The following is a 14,566-nucleotide window of genomic DNA, read 5'->3' as shown; positions in this document are numbered from 1 at the left end:
GCTACCTTTAGGCAAATCACTTCTCTGGCCCTCAGTTCCCTTGTTTATAAAATGAGGGGTGAAAAAAACCCAAAAGCTTTAGCTCCTAGAAGGCTGGGTCTGTCTTTTACCCTTCTTTGAATCCCTAATGATCAGCCTGGCACATAGCAGGCATTTAATAAATTTTACTAACCAACTGATGATAGTAGAGGGGATAGACTCTGTAATTTCTAAGGTCTTCCCAGCTCTAAACATATAATCCTATCACTTTACATTTCTTTATCCTAAATTGTCTTATTACATATGGCCCCACATTCTACCAGAGTTGGGGAACCTGCAGCCTTGAGGCCCATACTTGAGGACCTAGAAGGCCACATGTGGCCTCAAGGCTGCAGGTTCCCCATTGTTGTTTCTAGACTGTCCATACCTTATTGAGGGGCAGCTAGGTGGCTCACTGAGTAGATTGCTGGACCTGAAGTCAGAAAGTCAGGAAGACATCTTCCTGAGTTCAAATCTGGCCTCAGATACTTCCTAGCTGTGTGATCCTGGGCAAGTCACTTAACTCTGTTTACCTCAGTTTCCTCATCTGTAAAATGCACTGGAGAAGGAAATGGCAAACCACTCCAGTATCTTTGCAAAAAAAAAAATCAAATGGAGTCATGAAGAGTCAGAAATGATCGAACAACAACAAAATACCTTATTGGAACTGAATTTTGTCTTCGTGTGTATTGGTTCTCCTGCCTAGATTTGTGACGTTTGCATATTTTATAAGTATGGTATCTAAGTCTTTATTTAATTAATTGGTACAAACGTTCAACAGTAGAGACCCAAACACAGATCCCTGGGACATTTCACTAAAGACCTCCTTCCAAGATGATATTAAACTATTAATGATTGTTCTTTCGATGTGAACATTTAGCAAATTCTGAATCTATTTAATTAGTATTATATAACCCAGATGTCTCCATCTTGTCCAAAAGAATAATACACCCAGGGCCCTGACAAATGTAGGCCCCTGAAAACTATACCCGGGTTCAATGCACACTTGGGTTTGTATCTAATTAAAACTATACTTCAGGGGCAGCTAGGTGGCACAGTGGAATATAACACCCGCCCTGAAGTCAGGAGGACCTGAGTTTAAATCTGGCCTCAAACCCTTACAGGCTGTGTGACCCTGGGTAAGTCACTTAACCCCAATTGCCATCAAAAACTATACTTCACAAGCCTCCATTGATATTTCTCTATTAACAGACCAAAGCAAAGGACCTAGTAATTCAAAACAAAAAGTCATTTCATTAAAGCAAAGCACCATGATAAAGACATGTACATAAGGGCACACTAGCCCACAGGTTTCCATGCCAACAGTGGGGGAGGGGTCAATCACAGGTCAAGAATACTTATGGTCAAGTCAACTTGTTCCTAGGACTGTGTCCCAACTGATACCCCTTCTCTGCCTCTGAAGCTACTGCTTGCCGCTCCTACAAATCTGCCGATGCCATTGCCTCTGCTGCTTTTTTTAAACCAAGCTGTGGTTGGCATTATCTCCTGACCTATTTTCTTCTCTGTATTTCCATCTGCTGGTTCTCTGCTGAATTATAGGTGCTATGTTGCCCCTTCCCCACAGGATAGTAGGCATGACTCTGTACACCTGACCCGTAATTGCCTCAGGATTATCCCAGAACTGGAACCCAGGCCCTCCGGTTCTATATATTCTATTCCACAATCACCACAACCAACACAAAAGAAAAACAGTCAGTCGAAGCAAGGCGCCTTAATAACCCAAATGTTGGACAACTAATTGGCTTCTGAATAAGTAAAAGCTCCCAATAGTTATTTTGGTCCCAGATGGCTATACCTAGACAGAGCCTACTGTCCTTTCCAAGAGGAAAACAGTCTTATTCCCCTTTGGGCTGCTGATGTTATTGTCAAGAAAGCATTAATTCCCCGTGACTTAATCCTTTGCCTAAGTACTCCCGGGGGTATGAGTAGGAAGGTAGATGGTCCCATTAAATGGGTACCTATAGCTCATGGAAGCTGTGACCAACCTTATGCCTACAGACATAACGATAAAGGTGAGTGAGAAAAAACACAGACTGGACATTGTTTTTCTCCAAGGCTGTCAAGGACCCAGCTACACAAGTGGCAAAGGGCCTGAGGGGCTGTCAGGTCACAAACTGTGACCTGATAATGAGGTCTGACAGGCAGGAATTCATTATGGGGAGGGCAGGCACCCCTATTTAGAGAGAGACTACTGTTGGTAACGATAGCATTATAATAATGACAACTTTAATTATCAATCAACAAGCATTTATTGAGTGTGTGCTATGTGCCAGGTATGGGCAGTGGATGGCTTAATGAATAAATGCTGGGCCTGGAGAGTCAGAAAGCTCTGAGTTCAAATCCAGCCTGGGATACTTACTAGTGGGGTAAGCCTGGGCAAGTCACTTAACCTCTGCTTGCCTCAGTTTCCTCAACTGTAAAATGAAGATAATTGCACCTACCTGAGAGTTGGGAGGAGGAATAATGGGGGAGTACTAGTAGATGAATGGATTGAGAAAAGCATCTTAAAGGAGTTAGCATTTGAGCAGAACTTTGAAGGCAGTTAGGAATTTCAAGAGACAAAGGTGAAGAGGAAATGCATTCCAAGCAGGGGGTATAGTTTGCAAAGATACAGAAGAGTACCATGTACTAGGAGATGTAAGAAAGCTACCTTGGCTGGGAGTAATGTTTAACAATCCTGGAGGGTGAGGCTTGAACCAGATTGGGGAAAGTTTTAACTGCCCAGCAGCAAAGTTTGAATTCTATCCTGGGGTGATAGAGAGTCACTAAAACTTTATGCACTGGGTAGTAACATGGTCATTCTAGAGTTTTAGGAAAATCACTTTGACAGTTGTGCAGAGGATGAATGGTACAGAGGAAAAGCTGGAGAAAAAAGGATGAGAAGCCTATCAAAATACTCCAGGTGAGTGCGGAAGGCCTGAACAAGGTTGGCACCTATGTGAAGGAAAGGAACAAATCTGAGAAATGCTGTGGAGGCAGAATTAATGATATGTGACAACTGATTGAACACATGGGATAAAGGAGAGTGAAGAGTCGAGGTTGGCTCCAAATTGAAAACCTGGTGTGCTTGAGAGAAATGGATAAGTTAGGCAGAACAGTGGGCTTGGGAGGAAGGAGATTAGGCATCTTGAGTTGGTGATGCCTATAAAGCAAGACCTCCATTTAAAAAATGTTCATTGGGTATTTGGTAGGACTAGAATAGGACTTGTCTGCCTGAAGATGATTGTAGAACACATGAGTTCAACTGCTGAGGGTCACAAGAGTTGGGATGTAGAAAGAAGAACACTCAGGAAAGAACCTTGGGGGTGCATTCACCACTAGGAGGATGTGATGTGAATGATGATACAGCAAAGGAGGCTGTCAGATAGAAAGGAGAACCAAGAGAGAGCAGGGTATCACAATCTCAGAGAGAAGAGAAGGTATTCAGGAGGAGAGGATGGTCCAAGTTGACAAATCCAGAGAAGTCAAGAAGGATGGGGACCGAGGAAAGGCTAAGGAATTTAACAATTAACATCATCTGTTACTTGGGAGAGAGCAGATTCAGCCTAGTAATAAGGCTGCATTCCAGACAACAAGGGATTGAAAAATGAGTGAGAGAAGACATGGAAAAAAACAGCATAAATAAATAGCTTTTTCTTGGAATTTGACTGGGAAAAGACATAAAGGCAATGCACTGAGGGGATGTTACCTTGCTTTTACATAGTGCTTTATTTTAGAGAACTTTCTTATCAGTTATCTCATCTGATCTTTGTGAAAGTTAGTCAACAAATACTTATTAAGCACCTACTATGTGCCAGGCATTATGCTGCTGAGTGTTGGTAGTTCTGTATGGTAGACATAAAATTTTTCCCGTTTTTCATATTTTCCCCCCATTTTTAGATGAGGAAACTGAGACTCAGAAAGGTAAAGCAATTTGTCTGAGCTCATACAGGTAATTCAAAGTAGAACAAAAATAAAATAGTAATATTTGCAATTATAATTTTAATTTATATAATAATTCACAATATAAATGGGAAATGGATATCAGAAATGATATTGACACTGACTAATAATTTTTATCTAGAGGTCTAACTAAGGTAAATTCATTGCCACAACAAGAAGATCAAAAGAGTCCAGAAAGCACCCTAGTCAGCAAATGTCTGATGTATTTGCTGGACAGAGAGAGATGGCTGCCAAAGTCCACACTGGACTAGAATATAAACTCATACACAAAACCTTATGTAGAAGAGTATTGGACAATTACCAGTAGTATTGGTTCATAAAAGAGAGAGAACCAGTGGAAGGTAAAGCCAGTTTATTTATTTATTTATTCATTCATTCAATATAGCCCCTATAGACTCTAGGGGCCCTTATCCCAACACAAGAAATGACAAGTCAGGTCCCCAGAGCAAGATTAAGTAGATATACCTCCCCATCAGATTTTCCCAGGGATACCTCTGAGGGGCAATGTGACTTCTTTAAGCCCCCTTTCCAGTGTATTCTCCCCCCCAAAATCATCAGTTACAGTTAGTATATCACCCTTATATCATTCATTGATCCCATGATGAGTGAGTACCCCAATATCATTTAACCAATTACTATCAATTAGCTTTTATGAAGGGATATTTGCTGAGAAGATACAGCAAGAATTAAAAACACGTTCATCCAAAGCTGAGGCACACTTTCCTCTACCACCTCAGTCTCTGGGGAGAGTGGGCTCAAATTTAAAGTAGATACTACAAAACATTTGCCCTGCCAAGTTCACTTCTTAATTCAACAGAGCCTATGGAGAGAGGCCCTCCCTTGCTTGTAGGATGCACCATCTTGCCTGGGGAGCCAATTCATTGTTGGACTGGGCTGTTTGAAATGTCTAGCATGGACTCCAGATATCTGGTGGTTCTCTTAATCTTTTGAAGCTCATAAGGTCATGGCCAAGTCCATCCCCAATGCTCTTTCAGCCAAAGCAGGAAAAAATAGTCCTGTCAGTAACAGAAGAATCAGCAGGGTCAAATGTTCATGGCTTCATGTCAATTTGGGTAGAAAGAATAGGCCACTATCACTATTACTACCTCTCCAGGGAATAGCAGGGCCCATCTTAGCTTGAGCCTTCATTCCAGCTCCAGGCCCAATACCTCCCCTGACCCAGAAGCCCAAAGCAGCTAATCCTCCTTATTCAACCCCAGGAAGGAAAAAGACCTATTTGCTTCCATGGGAATCTTTTGCATATGCTTAACTAACACTCAATCAAAAAGGCAGATGAGAAGTAGTCAGAGAATGCTTGTTATTGCTCTGAGGTGGAGAGTCAGGTGTGTTCATTACATATCATCAGGTACTCCAAGAAATGGGATTACTAACTGCTTATGTTTCTAGAATTAGGTCCCTTTTGGCCAGTCTTCAATTGCATTTAGATAGATTTTTATTGACAGATTTTATATTTTCATAACTTACATTTTCCCCTTGGTTCTTCCTCTTCCCTCTTTCAAAAAGCCATTCCTCATAACTAGGAATTTGGGATTTTTTTCTTTTTTTTTTTTAAGAAGGAGAAAAACAATTCAGCAAAACCAATGAACACAGAAAATATCTTACATAATATGTAATATCCTACACTTCTCTACCTTCTCCTCGGCAAAGAAGCTGGGGGTGGCGTCTTCATGCCTCTCCTTAGGGCCAAGCTTATTCCTGATCATTTCACCACATTCAGTTTTGTGGTTGTTCTATGGCTGCTTTTCTCTCCATTCACATTGTGGTCATTTGTATATTGTTTTCCTTGATCTGTTTACTTCACTTTCCATGAGTTCATATGTCTTTCTATGCTTCTTTGTATTCATCATGTTTGTCATCTCTTGGAAGCCAGTAATATTCAGTCAGATTCACGTACCACAATTTGTTTAGCCATTCCCCGATGGATGGGGATCTATTTTGTCTCTGTTCCTTTCTTTCTATAGTACCACAAAAAGTGCTGTGGTTAACGTGTATGTCGGTGTGTGTTAAACATTTTTTTTCTCAGTGACCTCCTTAGGATATATGCCTGGAAGTAGAACCTCTGGTTCAAACAGTATGGACATTTTAGTCACTTTATTTGCATAATTCCAAATTGATATCCAAAATGGATATGCCAAGTCACAGCTCTACCAACAATGCACTAGTGTGCCTGTCTTTCCACAAGCCCTCCAGTATATACTATTCTCATATTTTGTCATCTTTGCCTGTTTGCTGGGTGTGAGAGTTGTTTTGATTTCCATTTCTCTTATTATTAGTGATTCAGAGCAGGAAAAGACAATTTGGCAAGATAGCCAAGTAAGCAAAGTCATCCTAAGGGCATTCAAGGATGAAAGCAGAAAGCACACAATAAATAGAAGAAAAATGAAAAAGATTTATAAAAATCACTGTTACAAACTGTTTTCTTGAGCAAGGACAGGAGAATGACCACACTTGGACTCTAGCATCGCATTCCTGGATGTGCTTACAGAGGAAGAAGAAATTCTACAAAAGAACAAAGATAGGGAAAGCCTCAGGATTAGACTAAGTATATACGGAGATCTGTGTTGGATGGCATCGTGGGATTGATATACAAGATATCTGAAGGAGGGGAAGATAGCAAAGGTGTGGAGGGAAAAATCTTAGATCTTATTAATAAAAGGAGATAGAGAAATCATCAATTATACATAAATTATAAATCTACTCTCCCAACCTCTATGTTTATTCTCCAATAAATCTTTATGAGAATCATCTATATATGATTCAAGGTATCCTCAATGAGGGTATTAGTAGAGAATAAGCAGGCTTCCCTCAGAGATATTCAATAATGGGCTATATAGTTACCATTTTACAATTAACTAAAAGATGTAGAGAATAAATAATCCCACTGTTGTTATTGTCTGTTGACAATATGAAAAAGCATTTGATTTCATAAAACAAAATGCCACCTTATAGTCTCCTTTACAACAAGATGTCTCTCATCCATACATCAAAATTACTCGATATTCCTTGAAAAAAATAAAAACAGAATTTTTCAATGACTCTCTAATCCTCAGCAGACACACGCTTGACAAAAGCGTTTGTCCCTATGACAGAAAACTCCAGCACAGAGTCCAAATTGGAGAGGTGTTCTCTGTTGATGGTGAAGCCCTCTAGCTACTCCTGTTTTTATATGGCATTGTGTTGATTATATCAGGTCCTAGAACACTGCAGAGCCTCCTAGAAGAGATTTGTAATCATTCAAAGGTGTTTGGTCAGATCATCCACACAGGAAATATCAAGTGGATGAATAATGACTATTGTTCAGATTATACCTTGCATTTGAATGGACAACCTATAAACTTGCCCATCAGTATGAATATTGAGGATGGATAGTACAGATGAACAATGAGTTTGGCCCAGAGTTAAGTAGGAGAAGCAGAGAAAGCCAGATTGCCTTCTGGAAGTTCTAAATCTTCCAAGTTTCCCATGAAAGCAAGTGCCATCTACCAGTGTTGCTTGCATGTTGCAAGACATGAAATACAACAATTCCTGAAGAATTAAAGATAAATATCACACACAGGGCAACAAAGACACCTGTGGTGGGTGGTGAACAGGCTGTTTTTACAATGCATACATATTTCCATCCTAACCCTTAGCTCCCATTATTCTGACACAGGGAGCCAATGTTAATTTGAATCACACACAGACACTGATAGTTGTATGACTGAGGCAGTGATTTCCCATCTCTGGGTCTCCATTTCCTCACCCATAAAATGAAAGAGTCGGCCTGGTTGATTGGACCTCTTTTAGAAAATAATAATAGTTAGAATTCAATTAGCACTTTAGAGTTTACATTGTAAACTTTACAAAGTACTTTACACTGTGGTCATTTTTGTTTGTTACGTATGTTACCTACTTCTATGAGCCAATACATAGATTGATTAGTGAGGGAGAGTGTATGTGCGTCCCAGCGTGAGAGCAATGCACTGACTCGGATTAACACCTCCAAATACACTGACGCAGACGCACTCAGGAACACACAGACACACAATATACCCAGATTAAGTCTCACACTGACCCTGACAGATGAAATGGCGTACACCCAGACATATACCATCACTAACTTTCATATACATATACACATGCATGCATACATGCACATGATTCTGGCTCTAATAGTTCGTAATTCTATCAACACCAGGATTTTGTGTGAGAGAACTCATTGGGGGAATGAACTGTGCCTTCAGGGGCCACGCAGCTGAGACAGCTGACTTACCCCATCTGGCCACCCACAAGTCCTTGAAACTGTCAACCTGAGCCTGAGGCCAGCTGCCAGGAGGGACAGCTAGGAGATGGACAGCAGCAGATGCAGGAGGCTGGACTGGGTGATAGATGACTAACAGCCTCTTCAGCGGCCTGTGGAAAGCACAGCATCTATTTTGGGTGCTGCTATCCCTCCTTCTCCTCCTCCTCCCAGTCTCCTAATGTAGCAGAGGCCTAAGGTCTTTGATGCTGACTCAATTCTTTTACTTTCTCTTACTCCCTTCCCCTTAAGGAATTCCAGCCTCTAGTGAACTAGCCCTAAAAAATAAAATAAAATAAAATAAAACCAGAGTTCTAACTAAAAACAGGTAGTCATCCCACACATACACTCCCCCTGACCCCCAGTTTCACCATTTTCCATATCTGAAATTCTCCTTCCTCATTCTAGTCCACCCTTTCTGCTCCCCAGCAGAAGAGATTCAGAACTGGCGGTTGACAAGCCCCTTCAGCCCAGTTTGTTGCGCCTAATGATTATCTTCAGGTAAACATCACCTTCCCTGCCAAAAGCCATTTTTACTGTCACTTTGGTAAGATGCCAAATGTAGCAAAGCCATCCACAAGTTTCCATTTTAATTTTGTCTGAACAGTCTTCTGGATGGGAAAGAGACCCAGGTGGCACGCTGGATAGAGTACCGGGCTTAAAGTCAGGAAGGTCTGAGTTCAAATCCAGCCTTAGACGCTTGTTAGCTGTGTGACTCTGAGCAAGTCACTTAACTACTCAGTTTCCTCATGTGTAAAATGGGGATAATAATAGCACCTGCCTCCAAGGGTTGTTGTGAAGATCAAATGAAATATTTGTAAAGTACTTACCATAGTGTCTGGCATACAGTAAGTGCCATATAAATGTCAGCGATTATTACAGCATTATTGTTATTATCTCACAGGGTTATTGTGAAAATCAAATGAGATAATGATTGTAAAATGCCTAGCATACAGTAAGTGCTACATAAATGTCATTTATTATCATTATTATTAAGAATTGGTGAAAGGGGGGGGCGGAGCCAAGATGGCAGCTGGTAAGCAGGGACTAGCGTGAGCTCTGTACCGAGTCCCTCCAAAAACCTATAAAAAATGGCTCTGAACCAATTCTAGAACGGCAGAACCCACGAAACAGCAGAGGGAAGCAGGGCTCCAGCCCAGGACAGCCTGGATGGTCTCTGGGTGAGGTCTATCCTACACGGAGCTGGGAGCTGGGAGCTGGGAGCTGGGAACAGAGTGGAGCAGAACCCAGCCTGAGCGGTGTGGACCATCCAGACCAGAAGCCGGGTGGAGGGGGCCCTAGCGCCCTGAATATGTGAGCTGCGGCAGTTACCAGACTCCTCAACCCACAAACACCAAAGACTGCTGAGAAGGTTAGTGGGAAAAGCTGCGGGAGTGGAAGGAGTTCGCAGTTCAGCTTCCAGCGCCAGGGGCAGCGGAGGTGGGGCAGCTACAGCTGTTGCTGCTTCCTGCTCCAGGCCCACCTGGTGGGAGGAATTAAGTGGCGGATCAGAGCAGGAGTGCACAGCCTGCTGAAGATCTAAGCCCAGTTCGGGTTGGGGGTTCTTGGGGAAGGAGCAGTGCTGGTGTGGCAGAACCGGCACCTCCCCCCCAAACGTGGAACATAGAACTCTCTAGTCTACAAGCAGTCATACCCCACTGAAAAACTCAAAGATCAAGTTAGTTGGCTGGGAATATGGCCAGGCAGCGAAAGCACACCAAGATTCAGTCTCAGACTTTGCATTCTTTCTTTGGTGACAAAGAAGACCAAAACATACAGCCTAAAGAAGTCAATAAAGTACAAGAGCCTACACCAAAAGCCTCCAAGAAAAACATGAACTGGTCTCAGGCCATGGAAGAGCTCAAAAAGGATTTGGAAAAGCAAGTTAGAGAAGTAGAGGAAAAATTGGGAAGAGAAATGAGAAGGATTCGAGCAAACCATGAAAAACAAGTCAATGACTTGCTAAAGGAGACCCAAAAAAATACTGAAAAATACACTGAAGAAAACAACACCTTAAAAAACAGACTAACTCAAATGGCAAAAGAGCTCCAAAAAGCTAATGAGGAGAAGAATGCCTTGAAAGGCAGAATTAGCCAAATGGAAAAGGAGGTCCAAAAGACCACTGAAGAAAATACTACTTTAAAAATTAGATTGGAGCAAGTAGAAGCTAGTGACTTTACGAGAAATCAAGATGTTATAAAACAGAACCAAAGGAATGAAAAAATGGAAGACAATGTGAAATATCTTATTGGAAAAACCACTGACCTGGAAAATAGATCCAGGAGAGATAATTTAAAAATTATTGCACTACCTGAAAGTCATGATCAAAAAAAGAGCCTAGATATCATCTTTCAAGAAATTATCAAGGAGAACTGCCCTGATATTCTAGAGCCACAGGGCAAAATAGAAATTGAAAGAATCCATCGATCGCCTCCTCAAATAGATCCCAAAAAGAAATCTCCCAGGAATATTGTTGCCAAATTCCAGAGCTCCCAGATCAAGGAGAAAATACTGCAAGCAGCCAGAAAGAAACAATTTGAGTATTGTGGAAACCCAATCAGAATAACCCAAGATCTGGCAGCCTCTACATTAAGAGATCGAAGGGCTTGGAATACGATATTCCGGAGGTCAATGGAGCTAGGATTAAAACCTAGAATCACCTACCCAGCAAAACTGAGTATCATGCTCCAAGGCAAAATATGGATTTTCAATAAAATAGAGGACTTTCAAGCTTTCTCAGTGAAAAGACCAGAACTGAATAGAAAATTTGACTTTCAAACACAAGAATCAAGAGAAGCATGAAAAGGTAATCAAGAAAAAGAACAAGAAAAAGAAATTGCAAGGGACTTACTAAAGGTGAACTGTTTTGTTGACATTCCTACATGGAAAGATGATGTGTATGATTCATGAGACCTCAGTATTAGGGTAGCTGAAGGGAATATGCATACATATATGTTTATGTATATATATGGGTGAATGTGTATGTATGTATATATCTATGTGTATATATATACATATATACATATATACATATATATATATATATATATATATATATATGGAGAGAGAGAGAGAGAGCGGACACAGGGTGAGTTGAAGATGAAGGGAAGATATCTAAAAGAAATAAAATGAAATTAAGGGATGAGAGAGCAACATACTGAGAGAGGGAGAGATAGAATGGGGTGGATTATCTCGCATAAAGGTGGTAAGAGGAAGCAGTTCTGTGGGAGGAGGAGAGAGGGCAGGTGAGGGGGGAATGAGTGAACCTTGCTCTCATCAGATTTGGCCTGAGGGGGAATACCATACATACTCAGTTGGGTATCTTACCCCACAGGAAAGAAGAGGGAGGAAGATAAAAAAAAAATGGGGGGGGGATGATGGAGGGGAGGGCTGATGGGGGGGGACGTAATCAAAAACAAACACTTTTGAAAGGGGACAGGGTCAAGGGAGAAAATTTAATAAAGGGGGATGGGTTAGGAAGGAGCAAAATATAGTTAAGTCTTTCACAACATGAGTATTGTGGAAGGGTTATACGTAATGATACACATGTGGCCTATGTTGAATTGCTTGACTTCTTAGGGAGAGTGGGTGGGAAGGGAAGAGGGGAGAGAATTTGGAACTCAAAGTTTTAAAAACAGATGTTCAAAAACAAAAAAAAAATGTTTTTGCATGCAACTAGAAAATAAGATACACTGGCAATGGGGTGTAGAAATTTATCTTGCCCTACAAGAAAGGAAGGGAAAAGGGGATGGGAGGGGAGTGGGGTGACAGAGGGGAGGGCTGACTGGGGAACAGGGCAACCAGAATATACGCCATCTTGGAGTGGGGGGAGGGTAGAAATGGGGAGAAAATTTGTAATTCAAAGTCTTGTGAAAATCCATGCTGAAAACTAAATATGTTAAATAAATAAATAAATAAATAAAAAAGAAAAAAAAAGAATTGGTGAAAGGAATCAGAGTTAAGTGTATCTTCTATAACGTATAGCCCCATAATCTCTAAGGTGCCTTATCCCAGCTCCCATTCTTACAAATCAGTCTTGGGTCTTGGAGCCAGATTTCCAGTGTCCTAGAGGTTTCCTTGAGAAATTTAGGGTGATTTTTCTGATGTTTCCCCCAATATTATCTGTTGAGAATCAATTTCTCGTGTCTCTGTTTCCACCTATACTCTCTGGAAGCTTTCACTAAAGAAGGCCCTTGGAGATGCCTAAGACCAGGCCGTTGGTGAAACCTGCTTCCACTACCTTCCATATCACCACCAAGTTAAAAAAAAACTCTCTAAAAATGTGAATTTGACAATAGACCAGTATGGCTGGGACTAGATAAAATGAACTGAAATGAAATTGTATAGATATTAAAGTTAATGCTAATATTTCTCCATGATAAGACAAAACTCAAGCATGAGGATGGAAGAGATGACTGAGGGGTGGTGTGACAAGGGGTGTGGAGGCCAAGGATGGAAGGTCTTTGGAAGCCCCACGATGAATTTCAGAATTCTGAAAATACTTAGGGCTTTAGAGAAGACATATGGAAACACAAAGAGATGAAAGTATCTTTAAGACCTGAGCCAGAGCATAGTAAGTTCTGTGTGTCAGAGTAGACTGAATGCTGGACCTGGAGTCAGGTCCTCTGAGACATATGAGCTGGGTCGTCTTAGACAAAATCAATTAATCTCTCTGTTTCCTCCTTTGCAAAATGGGGGTAATAAGGACCATAGTGACTTACTTTGCAGGGTTGTGGTGAATCTCAAAGCAAATAACATATGCAAAGCATTTTGCCAATTTGAAGCACCACATGAAGGTCAGCTAGACTTAGATTGGTTAGAGTTCTGGGCTTGGAGTAAGTAAAGCCTGAGTTCAAATCCAGCCTTAGATACCTGCTAGTTGTGTGACCCTGGGCAAGTCACTTAACCCTGTTTGCCTCAGTTTCCTCATCTGTAAAATGAGCTGGAGAAGGAAATGGCAAAGCACTCCAGTATCTTTGCCAAGAAAACCCCAAATGGGGTCAGGAAGAGTCAGATATGACTAAACAACAACAGTTATTATTTAGGGAAATTTTATGAGCAGAGACCAAACCAACCAAGTTTAAGCGGCTTTGAGGAGAATGACTTAACCAAAGGATAATTTTCATCCCAGATCTTGCTTTCCTAGTGACAACAGGGGCTGAAGGAAGTAACTCTGAGCTCAGACCAGAGAATGGGAATAAACCAAGAATTCATTCAGTGAGCATTTATTAAGTACCTAGGATGTACAAAGCAGAGAGAGACAGTGTGGTGTAGTGAATAGAGAGTTAGTCTTGGAGATAGGCAGACCTAGGCTCAAGTTCCTCCTCCAACACAAGATGAAAGTGTGACCCAAGTAGTTTAATCTCTCAATGCCCCAAACAACTCTTCAAGATGAGAATTTGCAAAGCATGTGCCAATCTGCATGGTTAGAGGAACTCTTTGCATGGCAGAGGAACTTTCTGCATGGTAGAGGAACTTTCTGCATGGTAAAGGAACTTTCCTCTTTATATCCATGAAATCACTGTCCTTCCCCACAAAATGTTCAAGGGCACCATGTTAGGTCCTGGAGATGCAAAGAGAAACATAAAAGTCCTTGTCCCTAGGGAGCTTAACTCTAATGGAAGTAGGGAAGAGGGAAAAGGAAGGCAGGGAAGAGATTAAAAATAAGCAAACAAGTTTTTGTTGTTTGGTCATTTCAGTCCTGTCTGACTTTACATGACCCCATTAGGGGTTTTCTTGGCAGAAATACTGGAGTGGTTTGCCATTTCCTCCTTCAGCTCATTTTATAGATGAGGAAACTGAGGCAAACAAGGTTAAGTGACTTGCCCAGGGTCACACAGCTGGCAAGTGTCCAAGGCTGAATTTGAACTCAGGAAGAGCCCAAACACTCTATCCACTGGGCCACCTGGCTGCCCCCAAGTAGACAGGTAAATGATTACAAATCTGAGTCTGGGAGATGGTAGTAATAACTTAAGTAAGGACAAAATGACCCAAATGATTGAGTTCATAGGAGTCAGCTAACCAGGAAGAGGAGGCACTGTGATGTAATGGAAATGGTGCTGGATTTGAAGTCAGAGGACCTTGGTTAGGAAACCATTTGTTACCTGTGTGACAAGCCAATCACTTCTTCAGGACTGAGTTTGTAAAATCTGTAAAACAAGGCTGTCCAGATAGACCAAATGACTTCTGAGCGCTGCTGTTAACCAAGTCAAGCTGAACTGAGAAACATGAGACTGTGTCCCTCCCCTGTATAGCATGAGCTCTGCAGTAAAATATTGTGTCCTT

At 41.4% G+C, this 14,566-nt stretch overlaps 1 protein-coding gene across 1 annotated transcript in view; it reads left to right on the top strand.

The window, feature by feature from the left end:
• Nucleotides 1-14,566, top strand: part of CACNA1S (calcium voltage-gated channel subunit alpha1 S) — a 104,571-nt gene that overhangs the window by 18,801 nt on the left and 71,204 nt on the right. The gene's annotated exons all lie outside the window — the stretch shown is intronic.

The sequence above is a fragment of the Trichosurus vulpecula genome, chromosome 4, assembly GCF_011100635.1.
Source record: "Trichosurus vulpecula isolate mTriVul1 chromosome 4, mTriVul1.pri, whole genome shotgun sequence".
NCBI lineage: Eukaryota > Metazoa > Chordata > Mammalia > Diprotodontia > Phalangeridae > Trichosurus > Trichosurus vulpecula.
The sequence above is the reverse complement of the archived record's forward strand: the minus strand, read 5'-3'. Positions and strand labels throughout refer to the sequence as shown.